We start from the raw sequence: 14011 nt of genomic DNA, 5'->3' as shown, positions 1-14011 counted from the left end.
GGGAATGAAAAGAAGCCCAGTATAAACTCTCCCTAAAATTGACAGAAGTAGCCTCTGGTCTACACCCCCTCTCTCATAAAGCACATGGGACACTGAAGGAAATCTTCTAGCTTCTGTGGACCTCAGTCCAAAAACAGCTGCAAGAGGGCATGTTGTGTTCTTTAGAGAAAGAGACAGCCTGTCATGTTAACCCAGGTTGTTTGTTTCTTTACAATTTTAAAACCTCAACGTTGTGGACAATGAGTCCTCCTTCAAGGGTGAACATTTTTACTTGTTCTCAATGCATAAATAGGATTTTTAAAATTAACAATTTCATACACAAAGGTACACAAAAGCAGTTTCCCACGCTTGTATCCATAGCTTCTCCAACCCTGTATTTTTCTTTTCCTTTTTTGATTTTTCGCATTCAGAGGAATTCCCAACTACATCAGAATCACAGTGGCTCAGCAATCTGGACTTGCATGTGTCCATGCAGACATTCCTATCATGAAGCTCACAACCTGTTTACTGTCTCATATCATTTTTAAAATTCCCCTCTATTTTCTGCGTTTTGCATTTCTTCAGGAATACTTGAGTTGTATTTAATAGAAAAAAATTAAAGATACACTTACTCTGCTTAATGTGAAACTCTCTGACCAGGCTCAGTGCCTTTATCAGTCATCTCCTTGGTGGGGCTTCTACATCAGATGCTCCTCAAAGATTCTCTCTCTCTTTCATATGCCATAGCCAACATTTCACCTCCATTTTTTTTTTCCATGTAAGTTGATGATAAACCTCCACTACGATCCAGTCTTTGCACTGGGATTAATGTTTTGAACATATTGCCTAAAGCTGAACTCCCATCTCAGTCTCTCATAAGAAACTCAGATCTTGTTTTTGTTTCATTCATGTCTGCAGCTGTAGTTAGTCCAATCCCATCCAGCCCCAAATTCCAGGAATCCCTGCATGTGGCACAGCTCAAGGCCCTTTATGTCCCCAACAGGGCCATTCATGACTGCATGGCCTGGGAGCAGTCCTAAAATTCTAAGGGAGGCTCTGAGTTTAAAGTCTGAAAGTTGGAATCAACACACTAATAAAAGAATAAAGAAACTAGAAATCAATTTTTAAGGTTGTCACTGGGTAAACCCTAGAACCTGCTCAGAGGAACCTTTGAAGTCACAATGTTTTAAATTGATATTTTAAAAATTCAGATTTTGCATAGACCAAAGAGATCAGTATATATCGACTTATCTCCTACTCTCATATGAGCTCTAATGACAAAGAATCCAGTTATGGCCTAATACGCATCATAGATTCAATCAGGCATGGAGTTTAAGAATAAAGTCAGGTAAATGGGATGATCCTCCAAGATTCCCACGGTGTTTCTCCACCTAAACTATTTTTAGTGAATAGTCCTAATACTAACACTTGCCTGTCAAGAACAAGCATCATCACTTTTCTTGACATTCCCTTGAGTTTATTATTTCCTGAAACTTAAAATATAGATACACTACACCAGAACCAGTAGAGCACCAGCCACTACCATTGTTATATTATCAAAGGATGCATGTTGGAGAACCCTGAAAAGGCTAGAAACAGAAAAATTTTTAGATTTTGCTGGAAGTTGGAAACTCATAGTATATATCATGGCATGGGAGGCTAACCAAAAGGGGAAGATGAGGGTCCTATAAGGAGAGAGGGGAAGAAGAAGGAGGAGGAGAACAAGAACAAGATGAACAAGAAGAAAAACAAGAAAGAGAAGAACAAGAAAGAGGAAGGAGGAGGAGGAGGAGAACAGGAGAAGGGGAACAAGGAGAAGGTGGAGGAGAAGGAGGAGGAAAGAACATTAGAACATTATACGTAGCTAAGGCAGCTCCAGGAGGAAGAGTGAGGATCTATGACCATCGAATGGGCTGTGCTTCCCTCTTCATTAGCCGGGAAATGGATCAGGCATGTAAGCATCGTGAGCAGCCTGAAGAGAAAGAGCTTCAATGACCTCTTTGCACAGTGAGGGAACTTGAACTCAGCCACTAGAATCAGGGTCACAGATGTCAATGTTTGGTGGAATCTAACTGCCAGCTGATCTTTAAGAGATGAAGTGATTTTCTCAGTGACACAGAATGTAAGTGACTGTTTTGAGACTAGAACTCAGGTCTTCTGATTCCTACTTCCAAAGTCTTTCAAGCTAAGCATGGCCTGGTAAGGGACACATCTCTGTCAGCAGACACTAACTTGAGATGCCTTGATCCTGCAGTCTGCCACATTAGACAATATGAAGGTATCATCTCCCTCAGTTCCAAAGTCAGTATCTTTCACTGTAAGTTAACAACAAAACAAAATCAAAGAGAGCCTGTGGGATTAACAACAGGTAGAATAAAGATCTAGGTTATAGAGTGTAAAAATTTTAATGAATATTTTTTTAAAGGCACCATGTAATCTGATTAGAGTTAACCTCTTCATTATTTTACCTTAACCACCTGGAACTCCTCTGAAAAGTTCCAAATACACCACACATGAACAATTTACAACTGCATGAATTAGTCATAATCAAATTTATGTAAAGAAGATGATTAAAGGGCAGCAAAAAAATTACTGTTTAATTGAACTGTACTTTTACACACTTTGAAAATTTAAATTAAAAAGCATGAACCGTGGCCGTATAATTCCCTTGTTAAATTTAAGAAGGAGATTCTACAGATGAAATTATATCAATGGAAAAGGAATCATGATATCAGTAATTTATTGCTTTAGTTCCTCATCTGACTTGGGCATTATTTGAAAAAAATATATATATGCATGTTAGACTGCTGCTGATAATTTTAAATAAGTTATTAATTTGAATAAGCTTGTTATTTATGTCTGCAGAAACATAAAAGAAAAGCATACACTCTAAGTAAAGCAACTAGAAAAAAGACAAACTTCTGTAGAGGTTTTCTTTCCCTGCTTCCATGTTGATTGATTGATTGATTGATTGATTTTTCGATCTTTATTGGAGTATAATAGCTTTACACTGTTGTGCCAAGTTTCCACTGTGCAACAAAGCAAATCAGCTGTATTTATACATATATCCCCATATCGCCTCCCTCTTGAGCCTCCCTCACGAGGCTCCCTCCCATCCTCCCTATCCCACCCCTCTAGGTCATCAGTGATCATCAAGTTGATCTCCCTGTGTTGGGCAGTTGCTTCCAACTAGCTATCTATTTTACATTTGCTAGTGTATAAATGTTAATGCTATTCTTTCACTTTGTTCCAGCTTCTCCTTCCCCACCTCCTCGTGTCCTCCTCTGTCCTCTACCTCTGTGTCTTTATTCTTCCTCTACCATGGAGTTCATCAATACCATTTCTTTAGATTCTATATGGCTAATGATCAGAGTTGGAGTATAATATCAGGTGTTTAGTGTTACATAACTGCCTTATGCTATATAAACATGTTAACAAATTTTTTATCCTTCAAGTTCCAAATTCTTGAAATTATAGGTGAATCAGAAGGAGGACATACAGGGAGAGTCCTGGGATACAGCAAGTATGACAAGGAGAAGGACCCAAAGGGATATATCACCTCATAACAGGATACTCAACAAAGGATGCCAGATTATTTCCATCATCACCATGACACTTTCATCACTCACTTTGAACTGCTAACAATTCAAAATGGAGATAACATTATCACAGTATCACTTTATCTTAAGACCACCCCAAAATCTCTTGAGAGTTGAAACAGCAAATTTTGCTAACAGTTATTCCACCTCTAAGGAAAAAAAAAAAAAAAAGAACAAGAAGTTCAAATGGAAGTTGCCATTTGACAAAATGTGACATTAACAGAACTACATATGTTCACCAGTGTTGACTCCTATTGCTCTGTAGGCATGGAGAACAGCTAGAAAAATTCTGGGCAATCAGAGGGGCAGAAAAACACTTTATACTATACCTCTCAAATAGCAAGAGCTAAAATGAGATTTTTTAAAATTCAAAATTGTTTTCTGCAAGTTTCTTAACTAAACAGAGGTCTGCATCACTCTTACAAAATACACAGCAGCACATTCTCATACCAGAGTCGCTGGAGGGGATGGGCCTGTCAAGAGTAACATATTGAAACAATTTGTTCATAGATGTTTAGTTATAGATTTCATATTTTTACCCAGAAAAAGCTTAACAGTATTTCCATGTTACAGAATATGTTGGGTATAATTTACAGTCTGGCATATGCTATATTCTATTCATGATGAAAGAGAATTTGTCAGATGCTTCTAAAACATGTTATTTGCCAGATTAGATTCCCTTTCTTATTTAATGAAACCCAATCACCTAAGACAGAAATCTGGAAGTCATTCCATTTTTTTTCTTCTCTCTCATCATCCATTTCACATAGATCATAAAGTCCTGCCTACTTTTCGCCTTATCTCTGAAATCCCTCCTCTCTTCCCCATCCTCACTGCTCAGAATTACATTAATTTCTCCCTTGGATCATTTAAAAGCCTCCTAAGCCTTCATCCTACCACTTTTCTTTCCCCAATCCCGTCCACCCTGTACATCCTAGCCCAGCAGAATAGATCTAGAGCTTGAATACGATCATCTTACTCCCTTAGGGAATAAGAACTGTGCCTGATAGTTTTCACTGCAGTCTTCCCACCCTGTATGCACTGCACACATAGCTACTGAAATTTCTGCCATGTCACATGCAGCCTGTCCACTCACATTTTGCTCTTCTCTCTATTTGTACAGCCTTTGCCTCCATTATTCATCTTACCTCCCAGCTCTTGCTTAGTCTTCAAAATTCTAGAGATATCTCTCCTCTATAAAATCTTTTTTGTTCTCTCTCTTTTTTTCTGGATTCATTTCCTTCCTCATGCTCTTCCAAACCCCTATATGTCTCTACTATAGCATTTAAATCCTTTCACCTGAGAATTATGTGAAGGCAAGGTCCCACGGCCCAACAAATGCAGCTCAGAAGAGACACTCAATAAGTGGTTGCAGAGATGGAGCTATATGTAATGAGGCGGGTAGAACTACAGTCTGTCATACAGAGTGAAGTAAGTCAGAAAGAGAAGGACAAATATTGTATGCTAACTCACATATACGGAATCTAAAAATGGTACTGATGAACTCAGTGACAAGAACAAGGAAGCAGATACAGAGAATGGACTGGAGAACTCGAGGTATGGGAGGGGGCGGGGGGTGAAGGGGAAACTGAGACGAAGCGAGAGAGTAGCACAGACATATATATACTACCAACTGTAAAATAGATAGTCAGTGGGAAGTTGTTGTATAACAAAGGGAGTCCAACTCGAGGATGGAAGATGCCTTAGAGGACTGGGGCAGGGAGGGTGGTGGGGACTCGAGGAGGGGGAGTCAAGGAAGGGAGGGAATACGGGGATATGTGTATAAAAACAGATGATTGAACCTGATGTACCCCCCCCAAAAAAAATAAAATAAAATAAAATAAAATAAAAAAAAAAACAGATGATTGAACTTGGTGTAACCCCCAAAAAATAATAAATAAATAAATAAAATTAAAAAGAAAAAAAAAACTAGAAAAAAAAAAAGTGGTTGCAAAATTGAACTGAATAAACCAAGTCAAATATTTATCAAGATTGTTCTTAAGTAACATTTACTAAGGGAAACACACAAACAAAGATAAACAGAAATATAATCAAATGACTAACACTTGCAAGCAATTGAAAGTTTATCTTCATTAACATAACATTTTAAATCAACTATACTCCAATAAAAATTTTTTTAAAAACTTAAAACATAAAACATAGAAAAGAAAAATAAGTAAAAAAGAAAGCTTATCTTTAAAGTATTTTGACACCCATGAACTAACTAATCTAAGCTACACACAATACCCAGTTGTATAGTATGTCTATACAATAGAAATGTAATAAATAAGATCCCTTTAATGGCATGTCTAAATTGTTGGATGTTCTTTTGAGTTACTGTTGTTCTTAGTAACACATGACCTGAATCTTGGACTCAAATTCATGCAGGGTAGTAACAGAGTTCCTGAAAGCCCAGAGCATTTTCTTCAGCCTGTGAGAGCCTGTGGTGAAAGTAGCCAAAAAGACCTCAAACGCAAGTCCTGAATTTTAAGCCCAGGTGCATTATTCCACAGGAAAGCTACGGTCTACTCCCTAGCACCAGCTAATCCCTTTATCCGAGGTTTCCTGAAGTCTTTAAAACTATCTATTCATCCACTAAACACCTTATGACCATTCCTTTAAAATACTGCCAAAAGGAATGCTTTGCAGACCTGCTCCATGATAAATATAAGTGGAAGAAGAGCAGACATTTCTTTCGCAATAATTTTGTGCTTAGGGTCTTGAACGTCTTTTTAGTACTTTTTTCCTTATATACTGGATACATATAACAGAGTTGGAGACATTGCAAAGTTTTAAACTTTTAAATATCTTAACCATTTGGCTCCATGTCAGTTTCTTCTGTTTCCCTTTTTCATTCAAATCCATTGAGGTCCTGGATTCTTTCTTTGTTTCAGAGGAGGAAACTCGTGGAAAGAGCCCTCTCCTTTATATACACTACTGTACTAAAACACTAAGGAAGGTCCTTTGCAGCCCGAATAGCTCCAAAATATTGTTCAACATTGTATCATTCACATTTTGTGGAATCCTTTTTTTATTGAGGTATAGTTGATTTACAGTATTATATAAGCATCAGGTATACAACATAGTGATTCACAGTTTTTAAATATTATACTCCATTTATAGTTATCATAAAGTATTAGCTATATTCCCTATGTTGTACAATATATCCTTGTAATTTATTTATTTTGTGCAAAGTAATTTGAACCTCTTAATCCCCTACCCCTATCTTGTCCCTCTTTCCTCCCTCTCCCCACTGGTAACTACTACTTTGTTCTCTATACCTGTGAGTCTGTTTCTGTTTTGTTATATTCACTCATTTGCTTTATTTTTTAGATTTCACATTTAAGTGATATCACACAGTATTTGTCTTTCTCTGTCTGACATATTTCACTAAGCCTAATACCCTCCAAGTCCATACATGTTGTTGCAAATGGCAAAATTTCATTTTATTTTGTGGCTGAGTAGTATTTCTTGTGGCTGAGTAGTATTTCTTTTTATATATATATTTACTAGTATATTTATACTAGTAGTAAATATATATATATACATTCTTTATCTATTCATCTGTTGATGGACACAGGTTGCTTCCATATCTTGACTATTGTAAATAAGCTGCTATAAAGATTAAGGTACATGTATCTTTTTGAATTAGTGTTTTTGTTTTCTTCAGATATATACCCTGGAGTGCAATTGCTAGATCATATGGTAGTTCTATTTTTAGTTTTTTGAAGGACATCCATGTTATTTTCCACAGTTGCTGAACTGATTTACATTCCCATCAACACTGTACAAGTGTTCCCTTTTCTCCACATGTTCTTCAGCATTTTTTATTTGTGTTCTTTTTGATGACAGCCATTCTGAGAAGTGTGAGGTGATATCTCATTGTGGCTTTGATTTGCATTTCCCTAATGATTAGTGATGCTGAGTATCTTTCCAGTATGCTTTTTGGACATCTGTATTTACTCTGGAAAAATGTCTATTCAGGTTTTTTGCCCATTTTTTGGTTTATTTTTTATTTATTGAAGTATAGTTGATTTACAGTGTTTCAGGTATACAGCAAAGTGATTCAGTTATACACATGCATATTCTTGTTCAGATTTTTTTCCATTATAGATTATTAGAAGTTCTTGAATATAGTTCCCTGTGCTGCACAGTAGTTATTATCATTTGTCTATTTTATATACAGTATCATGCATCTGTTAATCCCATACTCCCAATTTATCCCTCCCCCCGCTTCCCCCTGGGTAACCACAGGTTTGTTTTCTATGTCTATGAGTCTATTTCTGTCTTATAAATAAGTTCATTTGTGTCATTCTGTTTGATTCCACATAAAACTGATAGCATATGATATTTGTCTTTCTCTTTCTGACAATTCACTTAGTATGATAATAACTAGGTCCGTCCATGTTGCTGTAAATAGCATTATTTTATTCTTTTTTATGGTTGAGTAATATGCCACATCTTCTTTATCCATTTTTCTGTCCATGGATATTTAGGTTGCTGTTTATATAGTTAAGGTATTAACCCCTTAATGGTCATATCATTTGAAAATATTTTCTCCCATTCAGTATGTTGTCTTTTCATTTTGTCAATGATTTCCTTTGCTGTGCAAAAGCCTTTAAGTTTAATTAGGTCCCATTTGTTTATATTGCTACAATTTTTGTCAAAGAATGTTCCAACTATGTTTTCTTCCAGGAGTTTTATGGTTTCTGTTCTTAATTTAGGTCTTTAATCAATTTTGAGTTTATTTTTGTATATGGTGTGAGAAAATGTTCTAATCTCATCTTTTTACATGTAGCTGTCCTGTTTTCCCAGCACCACTTATTGAAGACACTGTCTTTTACCTGTTGTATATTCTCGCCTCCTATGTCATAGATGAATTGACCATAAGTCCATGGGTTTATTTCTGGGCTCTATATTCTGTTCCACTGATCTGTGTCTGGTTTTGTGCCAGTGTTTTGATAACTGTGATAGTGTTTTGATAACTGTTGCTTTGTAGTATAGTCTGAGGTTAGGGAATGTGATACTTCCAGCTCTGTTCTTTCTCAAGATTGTTTTGGTTACTCTGAGTGTGTTGTATTTCCATATAAATACTAAAGTTATTTGTTCCAGTTCTGTGAAAAATTCCTTTGGTATTTTGACAGGAATTGCATTGAATCTGTAGATTGCCTTGGGTAGTATAGTCATTTTAACAATTTTAATTCTTCCAATCCATAAACAGGCATATCTTTCCAACTGTGTCATCTTCAAGTTCTTTCATCAGTGTCTTAAAGTTTTCCATGTACAGGTCTTTTACCTCCTTATGTAGGTTTATTCCTAAGTATTTTATTCTTTTTAATTGTAAGTGGGATTATTTCCTTAATTTCTTGTTCTGATAGTTCATTGCTAGTGTATAGAAATGTAACAGATTTCTATATATTAATTTTTTATCCTGCAATTTTACCAAATTCATTGGTGAGTTCTAGTAGTTTTTTGGTGGCATCCTTAGGATTTTCTATGTATAGTATCATGTCATCTGCAAACAGCAACAGGTTTACTTCTTCCTTTCCATTTTGTATACCTTTTATTTCTTTTTCTTGTCTGATTGCTGTGGCTAGCAGTTCCAATACTATGTTGAATAAAAGTGGTGAGAATGGACATCCTTGGCTTGTTCTTGACCTAGGAGGAAATACCTTCATCTTTTTACTGTTTAGTATGATGTTAGCTGTGGACTAATTACACATTGCTTTTATTATGTGAGGTATGTTCCCTCTATACCCACCTGGTTGAGATTTTTATCACAAATGGATGTTGAATTTTGTCAAAAGCTTTTTCTGCATCTATTGAGATGATCATATGGTTTTCATTCTGCTTGTTAATATGGTGTATCACATTGATTGATTTGTGGATCTCGAGCTAACCTTGCATCCCCTGAAACAAATTCTACTTGATTATGGTTATAATCCTTGTAATCCTTTCAATGTATTGTTGGATTGGTTTGCTAATATTTTGCTGAGGAATTTTTGCATCTATATTCATCACTGATATTGGCCCATATTTTCTTTTTTGTGTGTGATATCTTTGTCTGATTTTGGTATCAGGGTATTTCTGACCTCTTATAATGAGTTTAAATGTGTTCATTCCTCTGAAAATTTTTGGAATAGTTTGCGAAGAATAGGTGTTTATTAAGTAGCATGCATGAACATTTATCTATTTATTCATTTAATAAATTAATATTGATTAAATTCAGTGATTTGTTTCCATTGCTGATCATTAACTCTCTAAGAATTTAATGATTCTTCTCCAAAAGCATGCCCATTCACACAAAAATCTCATATATAATTAATTTCAAGTGCTTCAAGCACCCTCTGGAGCTTGACAACACTGTGTCTAGAATTGTATATCAAAGTTTTAACATCAATGTTTCACTTAATGGATTTTGGTTCTCCTACAGAAAAATCCACAATAATTCAGAAAAATTAAAATAAAATCTAATTTGAAGTTATTGTTAATAACTATTTCATATCTCTGAAAATGCTGCAAGGTATTTGATGTCTCTGTCAGATAGTTTTGAATAATTGGATAGATGTGGACCAGGGAAAAACAGAACAATGTCTTACTGAAGAGTATTTTTAAAGTGCCATTAGTTGATAAGTGGATGACTATTTCTTCCTCAAACGCTGGAATGTTGACTGTCTTAACTTGGAATAGACAGATTCCTTATCTACTCTCTGGTTGTATTTGGCCCTGGAAAACCATTACTTCATATTCTGTAAAAATATTTGGATGTAGTTCTAAAATATGATAAGGCATATGACCTCAATTTATCTCTTAGACGACTAAAGAAATTTATCAATCTGCGGGCACATGCTTGTAGCAGGAACTATAACACTAACCAAATATGCCCACCAATTATTCCCTTACATTTCCCCGTCTCCCCATGGTTAAGTAGAACCATGTGCCTCATTCTGGCCAATAAGATGAAAATGACATTTATGCACATCATTTCCAAGCTGAGGCAGTAAGAAGCTCATGTGTGTGTATCCAGACTCTCTCCTTCTCTGCTGTAGTGACTGGGAGGTTATGTGTTCCAGATGAGGCAACTAGAGTACAGTAGAACCTCTGTCAGATTTGATTTCTCTGTGGCTATGTGAGGCAAAGCCCTGGCTGCCCCACAATGGTCAGAAGTGAAAGTAAGAAATAAATCTTTATGATTTTTAATCCACTGGAGTTTCATGGAAACTTTTACACTGCAAAATAGGCCTAGCTTGGTCTGACAGTGTTGTGATGGTCGCTACTGGAACATTTGCACTCAAGTCTGATCTCTCTTAGCAATTTTGATATCCTCAGGTTTTAGAAATCATATTTCAAAATATTGAATATATCATGGCCTGCATGTGACCATTGGGAATCTTAGACATGTTTTTTTTAGCTTTAGCCTCACTTTAAAATATTTTAATTTTTTCCTCACTTCAAAAATATTTCATACCTTTTTCCCTTCATCAGCAGGCATAGTTCAACATCAAAAGCAGAGTCATATTGTATTTGCAACAAGTGTTATTATATTGCATGCTTAAAAGACATGTGGTCTAGTGACCAGATTCTGGCTAGATTCTCAACATTCAAGTTTTTCTTATACCACTGAACCAAGATCCAGAGGAAAATTATTGTCATTGACAGTTAAATATTGTATGGATTGGCGTTTAGGTTATATAGCATAAACAATGTGACTAGCAGTCCACCAAAATATTTGCTTCCCTTCTGGGACTGGAAGGTGGCTGGCCATCCAGGCCTCACATTTCTCAGTCTCTTTGGAACTGTCACCCTATCATTGAGTACCAACCACTGGGGTGTGGATGGAAGTCATGAAAGCCATTTACAGGACTAGCCCATAAAGTTCCCCAATATGGTACTCCTTTATGCTCTTCTCGGTTACTGGCAGGCTAGTATGAAGAAGACCCTCAGAGTAACCTTCAAGAGGGCAGAGACTCTGCCACTCTTGGTCCCTGAAGAACTAATGGTATAAAGCAGGGATGCCCCCAATGTTTTTATCTATCGAGTACAGCTAGTAGGACAAGGAAAATCTATTACAACCTATGGTAATTAAATATTGAACACATTTGGGTCTATTTGTTACAGAAGTTAACCTTTTTAGCATTCTTTGTTGAATACATAAACGGTGCCCAATGGATAATAATTATACTTTTTCAAGTGTGTACTAAAACATAATATATATCAAACTAATTTTTTAAAATATTTTCACACAACATGGGTTTTCAGTGATGAATGAAACAAAAACTATTGGGAAGTACCACTCTCTCTTATGGATACCAATCTACCCCCAGAACTGACTCACATTCAGACTATTGCCTTACATATTTACTCCATATTCTCACTAGCGTTCTGTTAGTATTGTTGGCTCAAATAATTTTCTAAATAATGGCATGTAGAATACTACTTACATGACGATGATGATGATGATGATGATGCTTTAATTAACTATTTAGTGGTAAGTACTATTTAGGGCATCAGAAACACAAAGATGAGCAGGACATAGTTTTCTCATTTGCACTTGTTCACAACCTAGCCCAACATTTCTTAAATGTCTTTCTACACACACTTCCTCTCAGAAATCTTAGTGATTTTTATATGAACAAAATACTACTGGTCAAATAAACTTGGGAAGCCATTAAGTAAGAGCATCAGCTCTAGAGTCAGACTATAGACTCTACCCCATCAGAATCCATGACTTTGGAAAAGCTGTTTAACCCCTCTATTTTTCTGTTCCTTTATTTGTAGAATGGAGATAAAATTTTACCCTTTCCTTTATGGATAAAATCAGATGAATTTAAAGTGCTTAGCATAGTGTTCAATACGTGGAAAGGGCTCAACAAAAGTAGTTCTGATCGTTATTCCTTTTTATCTCCATCTTAGAGACTCAGAGTATACAATAGCATAGTATAGTCTCTGAGAAAGCCTGTAATAAACCAAATCAAACCCAGCTAGAACAACAATTTTAAAAATCCTGCTTACTAGGGATTTTATAATTACCTGGTTAGATACAGTTATAGTTATGGGGAAACTATAATATATATATATGTATATAATTAAAGGGGAAGACTTTATTATCCTTATCATTACACTTAATAACACGCAACAGAATAATGTTCTCTTAACCAAAATTTGGATTGCACCAGTCAATTCACAGGTAAAGGGCACTTGCTCAACACAGAAACAGTCCTCTTAGAAGAGAATATTTTCTAAGCTAACTGCATCTTGGAAGATTCCACTGTACTTGGGAGAAGTTAGTGGGACATTTAGTGACAGTTTAGTTAACAAACTATATCATGGTCATTTCTGCTTCATCAAAGATGTGCTTCTTCCTTCACATACTGAAATTTTCTTGCATATTATCCCAGGCTGGGCCCAATACAAACTTGCCACAGGTGCTCAGATTTGACTTTCTGGCTAATTTCACCTCATCAGCTCACTACTCCTCCCTGGTGAGAGTTGCTAGAATGCCTCATTGCTCAAGACCCTTTAGGAGTAGATTTCATGATGTGTGTCTCCAATTTACTTCCTAATTTTCTCTTGCAAATTTCCTGGAAAATTAACAACAAAATTGTTTTTTACTAAAAATAGTAATATATTTAAATCAAACAGAGTAACAAGCCTGGAGTAGACATGCAATAAATGATGCTTTCTTTTCTCTTTTTGGCCCCCTTCATGTATCTTGGTAATGGTCACTCTAATATGGTTTCATGATTATAAGAAGTCCTCAAAAATAGATTTTGCCTGATTAAGAATTGCATGGTTTCTGGTTGACTCCTTTATGTAACATTATTTATTATTCAAATAATAAATTGGAAAAATAGCTGAAATGTATCTAATTCATTATACTTTATTTAAATCATCTTTAATATCTCTGTCATTAGTATAAACATCAGTTATTACAACGTAATACTTGCAGGAACTGACAAAAGAACAGAAATTTCCCCCTGAAATAAATGATTCTAAGTTATATTTCTGTGATTCTTTTTGTTGTTATTGTTTCTTTTATTGTTGTTGCTATTGTTTGGTTTGGTTTGTGAGAGGATTACCATTGATTTGTGTTTTGCTTTGTATTTCTTTGTACTATTTCTCAGATCTATCACCACTGCTTTCAGTGTGCCTGGCTACAGCTGCTCTTGTTTCCACTTCCAATATTATTTCTCAGTTTTTGTCTTGGAAAATAAATAACCAAATTATTAAATTTGAGATTAAAATGTATATAAATAAGGTATGAGTGCAGGATTGAACTATCTCATGCACAAAGGACATGAATTGAGGGTTTCTAATAGATGACTAGAGATTCTGTTTGTTAATGTTTAGATTTTCAATGGAATTTCAGAAAATTATATTATTAAAGCTATTTACTATAACATTAATGAAACAGCAAGCACAAGAAAACAAAG

Source organism: Hippopotamus amphibius, chromosome 6 (genome assembly GCF_030028045.1).
Source record: "Hippopotamus amphibius kiboko isolate mHipAmp2 chromosome 6, mHipAmp2.hap2, whole genome shotgun sequence".
NCBI classification, from domain to species: Eukaryota; Metazoa; Chordata; class Mammalia; order Artiodactyla; family Hippopotamidae; genus Hippopotamus; species Hippopotamus amphibius.
This window is presented reverse-complemented; position numbering follows the sequence as displayed.